This window comes from Phyllostomus discolor, chromosome 1 (assembly GCF_004126475.2).
Source record: "Phyllostomus discolor isolate MPI-MPIP mPhyDis1 chromosome 1, mPhyDis1.pri.v3, whole genome shotgun sequence".
NCBI lineage: Eukaryota > Metazoa > Chordata > Mammalia > Chiroptera > Phyllostomidae > Phyllostomus > Phyllostomus discolor.
This window is the reverse complement of record NC_040903.2, coordinates 82,604,868-82,619,078: the sequence shown is the minus strand read 5'-3', so window position 1 is coordinate 82,619,078 and position 14,211 is coordinate 82,604,868.

The window sequence follows — 14,211 nt, the reverse complement described above, 5'->3', positions numbered from 1 at the left end:
TTTTATTTTCCTAACTTTGCTTTCACCTTTCTTCCTCCTTTGCCTGGGAATTCCCTCCTTCCATCTTTCTTTCTTTCTTTTGTGTGTGTGTGTACCTGATTATTTTCTTGCAAACATGCAAAGATAGGCCCTCTAGGGAGATAACAAGGCTTAACGGTTGTCTCCATTCTCACACTGAGAGTATTCCATTATCATAATCCACGAAAAGTAACAAACTACATGCCCTAAGGATAAATGAGGACTCATCCTGGTATTAGTTGGGAGTGATAATGTATAGTGTTTCAAACATCATTATCCAATAACTATACTTCTACTTTCTCTAGTACTATACAGATTACAAAACATTCATGTTATTTGTCTGGTTCAGTTGGAAAAACAACCCCGAGAAACTAGCATGACAGTTAGCATCTCGTTTTAGTTCCCTATTCCATTATTACCATCTATCTGGCAGTGAAGTTGGAATTCATTCCTAGGTTTCTTGACATTGTATAGGATGATCTTTGCACACTGACCAAGTTTGAAGTTAAATATGTGTACAGAAGAAACCCTAATTAACCATAACATTAAATCACAAACTATTTTTAGAACTAGAAATAATCTGATTTAACCCCTTTGTTCTGTAAATAAGAGCAGGCAAAGTATAGTCTTATTCAAGGTCACACAGCTACTTAGCCATAGAATTTAGGTCATTTCATTCTTTCTGTGTTTTGAATGGCTGCAGAGGAAGCCTAATTTACCTATAACAACACACTCGATAGATGTTTGTAAATGGCCATTTTATTTATTTATTTATTTATATTTTTCAATTACAGTTTACATTCATTGTTATTTTGTATTAGTTTCATGTATGCAGCATAGTGATTCAACAATCAGATACTTTACTAAGTGTGTCCCCCCCACCAGCTATTTCTAGTACCTACCTGACACCCTGCATAGCTATCACCCTGCATAGCTATCATAGCTATTGGCTGTATTCCCTATGCTGTACTTTACATCCTTGTGACTACTTTCTAACTACCATTTTGTTCTTAATGCTTTCACCTTTTTCATCCATTCCCTGCAGCCCCTCTCTCATCTGGCAACCACCAGTTTGTTCTGTGTGTATAAATCTGTTTCAATTTTGTTTGTTTATCTTGTTCTTTAGATTTCACATGTAAATGAAACCATATGCTATTTGACTTTGACGGACTTATTTCACTTACCATAATATCCTCCAGGTCCATCTGTGCTGTTGCAAATGGTAAGACTTCATTCTTTTTTATGGCAAGGTAATATTCTATTGTATTGGAGTATTATTTTTTTATGTGCTACAACTTTTTTTATCCACTCAGATGATCTTTTTCTTTTTTTTAAGACTTTATTTATTTATTTTTAGAAAGGGAAGGGAGGGAGAGAGAGAGAGAGAGAGAGAGAGAAAGAGAAACATCAATGTGCAGTTGCTGGGGGCCATGGCCTGCAACCCAGGCATGTGCCCTGACTGGGAATCGAACCTGCGACACTTTGATTCGCAGCCCGTGCTCAATCCACTGAGCTATGCCAGCCAGGCTGATGATCTTTTTCTTGAATGAAGTTGTTAGGTCACATTAACCCACCATAGGAACAGTAGAATTGCATTGTCTAAGGTTGAGAAATCGAAGTCCTAGGAGGAGCAGCATGCTAAAGATTGTAGGTGTTATAAATGAAGGGTTCTATGCCTAAAAGATGTTGTCAAATGTATATCTGCTTTCAAACCACCTAGACCTGGTGAAGTCACAGATATTCATGCTCCCTCCATAAACCTCCAACAGTCCTTTGTTATTCCCTGTGCTTTATAATATGTTCTTTATATAGTGCTAGACTATGAGTCTTGGGTTCTAGATCTGGTTCTTCAGAAACAATCTTTTTGACCTTCGGAGGTCAAATTTCTTTGTTTTTAAAAACATACACACAGACACAAATGAAAAGAGTTTCTCTCTGACTCAAAGCATTACCAATAAGGTTTAAAAGAGATTGTGCAATGTGTTAGGATTATTTTGATCTCAGTGCTTCTGCCTCCTCGGTCTTTTTATTTTACTTTTTGTTCAACTGATCTCTCAGCAGAGCTGACCACTCCTTTTTCCTTGAAACATTTTGTCTTGATATTTTGACAGCACCACACTTTTCCTGATTTTCCTCTTCTCTCACTAAACACGTAAATGTTGGTATCTCTGGAAATAGAAGTCTGACCCTTTCATTTCTCTGTACTCTTTCCCAAGGTGATTCACCATGATTTTCTTGGATTTAGAACCCATCAAGGTACCAAATTTACATCTCCACCCAGGTTTTTCTTCTCAGTCCCAGCCAGACTCTCCCACCCACTTTCTTTCTGGACATCTCCATGTAGAGACCTCAGAAACATGCCAGACTGACTGAGACCAAATGGAAGCTTTGATCCGAACCCCCAAAACTATCACCTCCAATAAGCCTTCCATCACCACACATTTATTCACTCACTGGAACCTGAGGGCTCACTGAATGTTTCAATTGCTAGGGAAAAACAGTGAGCTAGACTGAACAGACCTGCCTTTGGGGGTTCACACTCCAGATCTGCACCACTGTCCAGTACATAGCCACTAGCTGTGGGCGATTATTAAGGACTTGAAATGTGGCTAGTCTGAATTGAGATATGCCGTAAGAATAAAATATACACTGTATATTGAAGACTTAGTACCAAAAAATGTTTAAGAATTCTCATTGTTATATTGATAATTTGTCAAAATATTTTTTATCTTCACCTGAGGATACGTTTTTATTGATTTTAGAGAGCCAGAGGAAGAGAAGGAGAGAGAGGAGAGAGAGGAGAGAGAGGAGAGAGAGGAGAGAGAGAGAGAAAGAGAGGTTGATGGGACAGAGACACATCAATTGGTTGCCTCCTGTATGTGACCCAACTGGCGATTGAACCCACAACCTTTTGCTGTACAGGATGATGCTCTAACCAACTGAATCACCTGGCCAGGGCCAAAAGAATATTTTGGATATTTTGAATTAAGTAAAATATATCATTAAAATTAATTTTACCTTTTTTAATGAGGCTACTAGCAAATTTAAAATTTACATATGCGATTTGCATTAGTTTTCTGTTGAACAGCATTATTGTTGATGGACAGAATAAAAAAGTAAACAAACAAGATAATGGCTTGAGTTGCTTTAGCTGTGGTAAAAGGCTTGAAGAAAATAAACTAAGGGAAACAATCCTGTCAGAAACCTGAGAGTCCTGGGTAATTCCTATCTTTTCCTCAACTCCTTCCGCATGTCAGATTGTTTATAAGCCCAGTGCACCCCACTTCAAAACACATCTTAGCTCCATCTACTGCTACCCTATCCACTACCACCCCATAGAAACCTTCTGAAGGCAGAAACCTTCTGCTCCTCACCTGAGGGGCACACACTATAAATCATTTCCTTGCTTCCCCTTTCTGCTATATGCAGCCTGATCAAGTCCTTTCCATCCATAAAACCCATCAGTGGCCTCCAGTTTTCTTCTCCAGCTCATTTTGGGCCCCTGCCCACCAACCCAGCCTGCACACCACGGCACCGCCCTCCCTCGTCCTGAGTCACTTCAAGGACTTCAAACTTGCTTCAGTTTCAGTTTAATGCCCCAGTCAGCCTCAGAGAGGTCATTCTTGACTACTCCATCTTAATAGTTCTCAATTATTTAAAAAAATATTTCTACCCTGTTCCTCTGTCTTAATTCTGCCGTTGTTTGGTCTTTATCTGTCCTGTTCATCAATGTACCCAGCACTTGGTGTGTGGTAGACTGATAGATATTTGCTGACTGACTGACTGGCTGACTGAAAGGGGAAGCACATTAAGACTTAATGACCTTGGTTTTTTATTTGCCAAATAAAATATGTTTTATTTATTTTTAATAAGGACTATTATTTTACTTATTTATTTTTATTATATTTTCCCCATTACCATTTAGTCTCTATATCCACCCCTCTCCCTCAATAATACCTCGTTTTGAAGATGAAAGTTCTTATGAACCATATCGCTCTTGAAACTGTTCTCTCTACTTGTGTGGTGACTGCCAACTTACATTTTCATTATTGTTTTTGGAGAGATACGTGATTCATTATCTAATATACAGGAAAGCATTTTACTCTTGCATGAAAGAGCATTTCCCCATTGTTTAGCTGATTTCACAGTGCAGAATATACAATTTTAACTAAGGATCAAGGACTGTCTTTAAATAAAGAACAGACACACAATAGCACCAAAATAAAGATGGGTAAAAATCATCAACAGGTCGTCCTATAAAATGCTTTGTCAAAACCACAACCTGAGGTACATTTTCTTATGAACCTCTCCCTCATATGACTGTTTGGTAGGAATGGGCACTGCAGTTCCCTTTCTCCCCAGAAGCTGACGGTTGCTCAGTTTTGCTTCTGACACTATTGATTGGCTCACTTTGTCGTGTTTGCTCAGGCCTGAAGGTCACAGATTTCTCAATTATCTGGGCTTGGCCAAACAAACCTTACTTGTGCATGACTGAAATGAAATGGCATGGCCTGCGTGAGCCTGGGACAATAAGTATTTCACTCAACAGTCAGATGAGAAGAGCCTGAGTGGCAGTTTTTGATTTTCTGGTCAGTGAGGAAGGTGCAGAGGTGAGTGAACTGTATGTTCCAATGACACAGATTCCCCAGGTGACGATTGTGCAGTCCAGGATGTCACCCACGAGGTGTCCTGCGGCAGGCAGATTGTGTTGTACTGAAGGCAACTTTAGCTGCAGGCTCAGGAGAAATTTCTGTCCCCGACCTTCAACTGACTAGAAGAATTCAAATTAGGGGCCTTTCCTATAAGAGATTAACAGTAATAACATTTTGCACCCATCTATATGGCAGGGCAAACTTTGTTTACTAAAGGTCTGCTGCTCTTCTTTTCATCCTGGGGTGGCCCCAGAAGCCCCCAATGCACCTTTCCTCTTCCCTAGAACAAGAGGTCTTAGACAGGGTGGGACGAAAGTGGGTTTACAGTTGTGACTATGTGAAACACAGAGTTTACACTTGTATTATTACTCATTAATTATTGTGTTATTTTCCATACTTATAACTGTAAACCTACCTTTGCCCCAGCCTGTATACCCATGTTCCCTTTCCATCCCTGAACCTCTCCTGCATGTGAGTCTCTGATTCTCTTGTGTATGCAGGATTCCCATACTGTTGGGAACCACCCTGCCTGGTTTCAAAAGCTATAACCGCCCCCAAGGCTAAGACTGAGTAAAAAGACCTTGGGACCATAACGATTAATGAGACAAAGCTTATCTCCCTGACAGAGATGCAGCCTCTGCCTCTTTTACTTCACCCTGCCTGGCCCCCAATGCTTGATCGATTAGCCAATGACCGGTAAGATTCCTCAAGGGAGGGGTGACCTCAGACAGGCACAATCACTGGGGAAGGACTTGGGGGCTACAGAAAAAGGGAGTGATGGACCCTCACCCCTCAGCTTTGACATAGCCTGAGGCCTCATTCTGTCTGCAAGAAGTCTCCTAATCTCTTGGCTGCCTTACTTCCCCTGCTTGACTTAAACCGGAAACAATGACAGAGGGCGGTGAAACCCTGGGCAGGGATAGGTGGTTCCCCAGGGTGTACAGACCTAAGAAAGAATGCATAAAATCCTGTGAAAACCTGCTTTGCTGAGAATGCCCTTAATTCTCTGAGAAGGGTCCAAGCATAAAATGAGTTTGTTTCCCAAAATTTTATGTCCTTTTAGCTATCTGATTCTGACTCAGAATAAGCCCTCAGAGTTCTTTGAATGTTATCTATTGTTTAATCCTTTCTGCCTGACAATGATTGATGAGCTTTACATATACACCCTGTATTTCTATGCAAATTGAATCCAATAAAAGCTTGTCAAGGCAAGGGTCGGGACACTCACCTCTTGAAAGAATGGCAGAGATGCTCTGAGGTTTGCTCTCCCCTTGAAAGAGAATCTGCACTGTCCCTTTCCCTCCACAGGACCCGGTAGTCCGCGTAAATTTATCTTGTATCTCATACATCATGCTGTGGACACTGTGGGCTGGAATCTGTGTCACCATACATATGTACATATTTAACTCAGTTATTTTCTTTTGCTAATCAGTCTCATGCCTATTTGATTATTAGACCAGCCAGAAGAACTTTGAGGGTAGAGGAAAGTTTCTTCCTCCCCACACTGTACAGTGCTCAAGACAGAATAGGGTGATTTGACTAGTTCCTATTTCCTATTACTTTGTTCTGCCCTGGCCTACCCTACTTCCCTGGAGACTTGTCTTTCCTGAAAACCATACACTATCTGTGACAAATGCTGGGTGTGATGCTTTGCTAATGTGACACATGATATCCAAAGAGGGTCTCCTTTGTGCCTGCCAGACCTTGCATGAGAGTATCTTATGCTTCCCCCATATCTTAATTCCCCCAAGAGTCCTTACTCACTGATGTCAGCCTGTGCATATAACTGTTCCCCCAGCTCCTGGTTCACATCAGGAGGAGCCTGACAGGTCCTCCCATCCCTGGGCATCCAAAACCACTTTAAAGGATCCATTTGACTACACATCATATGTGGGCATGTGTCCCTGCTGTTTACCAATGAATGGCACATTAGGGTCATATATACCTATTCTTCTCCTCCCTCCATCTTGAATTTCCCCCCAAAACTAAGTCCTCAGGAGTCTTCCAGACTTCTGTTTGTGTGTTGTGGGGTGTAAGAATGAGGGGCTTCCTAAGGGAGAAGGAATGGTTGTGGAATAAGCTTGTATTTTAATTATTCTAGGCTCATCCCAGTTCTTACTGGAACCTGTAGGCATCCTGAGCTGTCACATGAAAACTCAAGAAGCCCACTACTGATACTTGCACTCTGTGATGCACAGGTGTAGGGGAGCTTTGTCCAGAAGAGCCCCACTGGCCATCGAGGATGAGAATAAGTCTACCAAGACATGATCTGCTTGGGAAGGTAAGATAGCCAATCTCTCAGAGGAGAAAGGCCTTAAGCCTGTTCCTCAATGGGCTTTTATTGAGTTCAATTTACACAGGAATACAGGTAAAGCTCATCAATCATTGTCAGGCAGAAAGGATTAAACAATAGATAACATTCAAAGAACTCTGAGGGCTTATTCTGAGTCAGAATCAGATAGCTAAAAGGACATAAAATTTTGGGAAACAAACTCATTTTATGCTTGGACCCTTCTCAGAGAATTAAGGGCATTCTCAGCAAAGCAGGCTTTCACAGGATTTTATGCATTCTTTCTTAGGTCTGTACACCCTGGGGAACCACCTATCCCTGCCCAGGGTTTCACCGCCCTCTGTCATTGTTTCCGGTTTAAGTCAAGCAGGGGAAGTAAAGCAGCCAAGAGATTAGGAGGCTTCTTGCAGACAGAATGAGGCCTCAGGCTATGTCAAAGCTGAGGGGTGAGGGTCCATCACTCCCTTTCTCTGTAGCCCCCAAGTTCTTCCCTGGAGGCCCCTGTGACCATACCTGTCTTAGGTTGTCCCTCCCTTGAGGAATCTTACCGGTCATTGGCTAATTGATCAAGCATTGGGGGCCAAGCAGGGTGAAGTAAAGGGGGCAGAGGCAGCACCCTTGCCAGGGAGATAAGATTTGTCTCATTAATCGTTATGGTCCCAAGGTCTTTTTACTCAGTCTTAGCCTTGGGGGCGGTTATAGCTTTTGAAACCAGGCAGGGTGGTTCCCAACACACAGGTAGACAGGGATCTAGAATATAGCTTCAATTTCTTTCTAGTGAGTTTATTTCTATTGTTGAAGAGGTCCAGGATATGCCACTGTGGCATAAAAATTATTTTGAACTGTGGGCATTTGAGAATCAACAGATACACAATTAGTCTTCTGCCCACCCCACCCCTGTGGGTTTTAGGCAAACCCCTGTGTTTGCCTAAAAGCAGAGCCTGCAAAAAGAACCCAACTGTCATAAATCCTCTCCTTGGAGTTTCACACAATTGGGGAAGACTGACTCTAATCACTGGGATGGATCATGAGAACAATCACAAAACCATGGTATCTACCACCTATTCTCGTAAAGGCTCATTTATCTTTACGAAAAGTAGTTTGTTTTCTCATATGTGTCCATTCTCCACTCCCCTTCCTTTAAGAAGATGTGTTAAAAAACAAAATCCAACCGAGTAGAGTTGAAGATCTAATTGGCTTTATTAAGTAATTCATGAATCAGGCAGTAGCCCATCCAGCAACTGGAAGGGTGCTCCCAGGAGTTTTTATATTGGAAGGTCTTTATAGAAAGAGGGGTGGGGCAAGGGAGCTGGTAACAAAAGAAAAGAAAGGATTATTTTTAAGCCAGGACATTTTGTTAGGGGGAAAGAGAACTTCAAGGGTTGTAATCATGCAAATTGCCTCTTCTTTCTAGTGGGGGAAGAAATGGGGAGGGGGCATGTGACAGATTACCTTACCAATGTTTGACCAGAACACTCCAGACTGGCTGATTAAGGTTACATTTCTGAAAGGGGCTGAAACTGCAATTAGACAAGATCTTGGGTCCAGGTTTAGTAGCATGCGACATTTTGGGCCTGTTGTTTTCTCTTTAACAAATGGTATAAAAGCTTCAAATTCTATCTGCTCTTTTGAGTAGCATTTTTCTGAATGCTTCACCATAAGTGAATAAAATGTGTCTTTTCTCCTGTTAATCTTTCTTTTATCAAGTTTAATTTGCAGACCCCCAAGTATACTGAACCCGAGCAGGTAGAGGAAGTTTTTCCTCCCAGTGTCAGCTTTCTAGAGGAAAGGTCAACCAACTGAGACCCCAATCAGCCCATCACTGCTTTTTATATGGCTCATGAGCTAAAATCATGAGAATGATTTTTTTACATTTTTAAATGGTTAAAAGAATCAAAAGAAGAATAATATTTCATAACATACATAATTTAAACAAAATTCAGATTTTAGTGTCCAAGAGCTGCCTCACACGATGTTGCCGAAACCGCCCTTCGCCATCTGGGTCCTGTGTCTCACTCTCCTTTTCAACTAAAGGTTTTTCAAGGATTTGACAAGAAGATGGATATTGATGTGTGGCATATTCTGCTCCTGCAAAGAAAATTACAAATGGACTTCTGAACTTACAGGTTATCTGAAATGAAGGAGCTTCCATTTTCTTTAAAACCAAACAAAGAAGAAGACTATTTTGTAACATATAAAAACTAAATAAAATTCAAATTTCTGTGTCCACAAATAAAGTTTTAACAGAACACAGCCTTACTCATTCACTTGTGTGTTGTCTATGACCACCTTTGCTCTGTAACAGCAGAGTTCAGTAGCTGTGGCTTATAGGAGACCATTCTGCATGGCATGGGCCCAGCTCCCACTTGGAAAGGCCAGTAGAAAGTGAGGTCCAGTGCACAGGACCATGCTCACGGATAGGTTCTCCCATGGGGAATCGGGCCTGCACTGTTCCTAGGCTGCTTGGAGACTTGCTTTTTAAAAAAACTCCCTCACCCTGAATTGAGGCAGCAAGTGCTTACTGTAGCTTCCTAAAGTCTGTGCTAAACCTCCCCAGTATGGAGTGTAACCAGTTCAACCACTTTTCCCCTTGATCTGTAACATCCTTCTCTTTGAAGTAATTAGCAACATTCTCTCCTTTGTTTTCTGTAAAAGGTAACCACCTAAAGCGAACCCGTGCATAGTAAATGAGGACCGTCCTCAAGGTAATGTGCCCAGAAAAGCAACAGAAGCTTGTTAAGGCAAGGGTTGGCATGCTCTCCTCTTGAGAGAGTAGCCGAGATGTTCTGAGGTGCTCTCCCCTAGAGAGAGTAACTATGCCGTCCCTTTTCCTCCACAGGACTCGGTAGTCCATGTGAATTTGTCTCGAGTCTCATCCATACTGCTTCGGACCCCATGAGCCGGGGTCCACATCAGTGACCCACAAAGCTGAACATATTTACTATCTGACCCTTTACAGAAAAAGTATGTCCAACTTTGCTCTTTCCCGTTCCTATGTTTTAGTATTCCTTGGTGCCTTTGTTTTCTTTACTTGTTTCGTCTGACCCTACAAGAATGTAAGCTTCCCCAGCACACAGGCTTTACCATCTTGTTCTTCACTGCATGGCCAGTGCTTTACCCAGAGTACCTGACACGTGACTGTTGCTCACTGTGAAGGAGTGGACAGTAACAGACAACATTTATTGAACACTCACTACAGGGCAGGTACACGCATTAAGTCTTTTAATGCTGATGATAACCCTGCTGGGTGGATATCATTTGTTAAGGGCTGATTGTGTACCCCTAAATTTATATGTTGAAATTCCGCCCCCCAATACCTTAGAATGCAGTTGTATTTGGGAATATGGTCTTTAAAAAGGTAAAATGAAGTGATTAGAGTGGACCCTGATCCAATAGGACTGGTGTGCTTATAAAAAGGGAAGAGTAGGACGTGGACATGTACAGAGGAAAGGCCACACAAAGACCAAAAGGTTTAGTAGCTTCTCCATTTAATAAGCACAAGCCAGGATCTGAGCAGTGGGAGTCTGATCCTCAGACTTGTTCTTTAAACCACCATGCTACACTGCCTCTCTGTGGGTGAGCCGAGGGAGAAGATACCTGGATAGACTGCAAAAGGCTTCCCTCCTACACCAACTGGATAATATGCAACTAGTTCAATACTGAAAAGAATTTTCTAAGGAAAGAATCCACTTCTGCAGATGCTGGCAGAGGCTGGGGCAAGTAACAAGGTCTCCAGTTGAAGAGGTGACAGGCGGGAGAGGTGTCTCTGAGCTTTGCAGGTATTTTATAAAATGCAGAAGTAGATGGATGCACCATTCCATTGCTCTCCACTCCAGCTGCTCTTGGCAGTTTTCTCGGTCATGGAGTGCCTGCTTCTTGTCTCCCTGACAGCTATACATCGATTAACATTCCAAAAAAACTCATATTTTAAGGCACTCACTTTAAAAAAAACACCAATTGAGATCATTTGAATGTTGGAAATGTTACAGCTGAAGTTCTAAGTAGGAAAAACATTATGTGAACTAAGTTAACACCTGGATCCTTTGCTGCTTGGGGTCACAAGAAGTACAATCTTTAGAAATACCATTTATTTTACAAGGGGAACACAGGCCTGTTCCCCAGTGTATTTTGCAGGGTAGCTCTGGACAAACTTGCCAGTGAGAAGTATCACTGGGGAAGCTTGTTTTGAAGTACGGATTCCCAGACCCACCAAAATGGAATCTCTAGAGTGGGAGCCTGGGAACCTGTATTTTGAACAAATGTCTTAGGTCTCTATCATTGTAGTAGCAGATAGGCTGGAGCCACAGCACCACCTCAATGCATCTCTGCTATTCCTCTTCCAGAATTGTACCAACGGCCTCTTAATTACAGCTCTAGGCTTTCTCTTGGGCTCCCTCTGGTGTTGTCCTCAAAACAGCCACAGTGACACACTTAGTATGAAGCTGGATCATCTACTCTCCTGTGAACACTTCTTACTGATTCCCCAGTCTCCTGAGGGATACAGTCCAGGATCCTCAACACAACCTGCCAGCTCTGCATCCCCCAACCCTACCTCTTCCCTCTCCCCCTCTTGCTTGCTTATTCAGGCACACTGGTCCTCACAGAGATGCCTCATCCAAGTCCTCAGTGTGAAGCTTTCCTGGCGCCCACCCTACTCCCACCTCTCCCACGTCACTGCACTTCAGTGATGCTGTCTCCTGGCGGCCCCCCCCCTCCCGCTTTAGGAAAACAACTCTAGCTAGCCGATCTTTGTTTAGGATTTTCACAATACCCATACTTGCCCTTAGTAGCATTTGTCACAACTGCAATTAATGAAAAAATGCATTATGCCATTACGTATTTAAGGCCTATTCTATCTCCCTAGAATTGAAATTCAATGGGCCAGAAACTGGATCTAACCTTTTCCCACTCTATTCCTAGTGGCTAGTCCAGAGCCTGGCACGTGATAAGTACTCAGTAAATATTTTAACAATAAATATTGCAGCCCAAGTGCCCATGAGTAGATGAGTGGATAAGACAACTATGACATTTACACCATGGAATACTACTCAGCCATAAAAAAGAAAAAAATTACCCTTTGTGATAGTATGGATGAACCTGGAGAACATTATGCTACGTGAAATAAGCCAGTCAGAAACGGACAAATACCATATGATCTCACTCATGTGTGGAATCTAATGAACAAACTGAACTAACAAGAAAAACAGAGACAGACTCATAGATGGAGAGCAGGTAACAGCTATGTGGGGGCAGCAGTTAGGGAGGGTGGAGGAACTGGGCAAAAAGAAAAAGGGACTCATGGCCATGGACAACATAGTGGTGATTGTGGGGGTGGAGGCATATAAGGGGATTAAAAGGTAATGGAAAAAAATAAAATCATTAAAAAATAAAAATAAAGGAAAAAAGATCAAAAGAAGCAAAAACTAAAAAAATCAGAAATACAATAAAAAATAAAAAATATATAAGTATCAAATTTAATGACCAGTGCAGCAATCACGGCTACAAGTGTCCCACCCCCACCATGTGGTTGGCGTAAACTGGGTGCTTCGACTTAACCTCTCTCCAATCTTTACGTCAGCAAGGTAGACATTGTTATCTCTACTTTCAGATTAGGGAATTGAGACTCAGAAGGTCAATGATTTGCTCCAGACCACACAGCTGCATTGGGGTAGAGTCAGGAGAGGATCTAAAGTTCGGGTCTCTTCTATTCTGCCTAACACCTGGGCTACCTGCTCTCTTTTCAAATCTCCTTCCTTAGGAATTTTGTGTTTATTCTATTCTTCATACCACCAAGCTAGTCTCTTGCAGGTTTGGCTGAGACTGAGCCTCAGCTGCTTTTCCTGGAGAAAGTTTGAGGTTTCACAGTCAAACCAAAAAAAAAAAAAAAAAAAAAAGCCACCAATGCAGTAGCATTCAGCTGATATGTTAGCCTCCTTTTATGTGAAAAAGTCCAGAAATGTCAGTTAGTGTCTTTAGGAGACTGAGTACAGAACTAATGGGTGACATTGCAAGAATAAACACAGCACACAGGAGTGCCAACGCCTCCAGGCAGGCCGCCAGGAAGCAGCCTCCCTGGGAACTGGCAGACCTCAGGAGCCACATGGCTGACTGGTGCTGCGCCAATGGGATTCCTTTCTTTCTGGCTTAACTCTGAGGCTGGGGGATACGGCGGCAGGCCAGTAGCAAGCAAAGTTATATAATATGTATGATCAATTTTTTAAGAAAATGGAAGTAAAACAATGTTTAATTTGATATTATGTTTGGTATTTGGAATGTTTAAAAAGTTAAGTATACTGAGGTTTTCATGACATTCTGTTTTTGTAGCCCTGAAATTCCTCCCAGCCCATTGTTTTCTGATGAAAGAATTCTGTGGCAGGTTTTGCTGCAGGGGCCACTGCTACTGTAAAAGCCCGTCCAGCCCCCTCTGGGAAGAAGAGCTACCTTCTCTTCTGGAAAACAAAATAACTTGGGAAGTTTTCGGAGTCTGAAATTGTAGGCCTCACAGCAGCCTTGGATAGCAAGGCTCCGGAGACTGAACTGCTCTGCCTGGGAAAAGGGAAGGAATCCTTGTTCCGGAGATGAAGGGCTCAAGGAGAGAACGGGAAGTGAGAGAGGAGCATCAGAAGGGGCGATCGGGGCGGGGCCTGTGTGACAGAAAAGGTCAAAGAGAACAGGGCTGTCTGCTGCATCCAGGCCGAGTTTATCCCGAGACTGCTGTGGAAATCGGGGAACAGGGCAGGATCCCCAAACTGAGTCCGCTGAGCAGAGTAGGGACGAGGATTCAGCAGACCGGAGCCTGTGGTAGAGATGATCCAAAGAAAATAGCCCTCCAGCCACTCCTGGGACTCCTTCCACAATCCGCACAGGCATTTGTAGATGCTGCTTCCTAGGTGCTGAGGGCCCAGGGAGCCCCAGCAGCTGACATGGGGGGTGGTCTGAAGAGTTAGCCTTCCTGTCTCTTGTCTTCATCTTGAGCATCTCTCTTTTTTAATTCGTTCATTTTATTCTTTTTTAAATATAGTTTTTCATTTTTTAAAAAAAGTTATGTTTTAACTACTACTGACATACAGTATTATATTAGTTTCAGGTGTACAATATAGCAATTAGATATTTATATACATTGCAAAGTGATCAGCCCAATACGTCTAGCACCCATCTGACACCATACATAGTTATTACACTACTATTGACTGTATTTCCTATGGCACTGCTTTTGTTTTAGGGAATTTGTGGTGGAAGAAATAGGGCTCT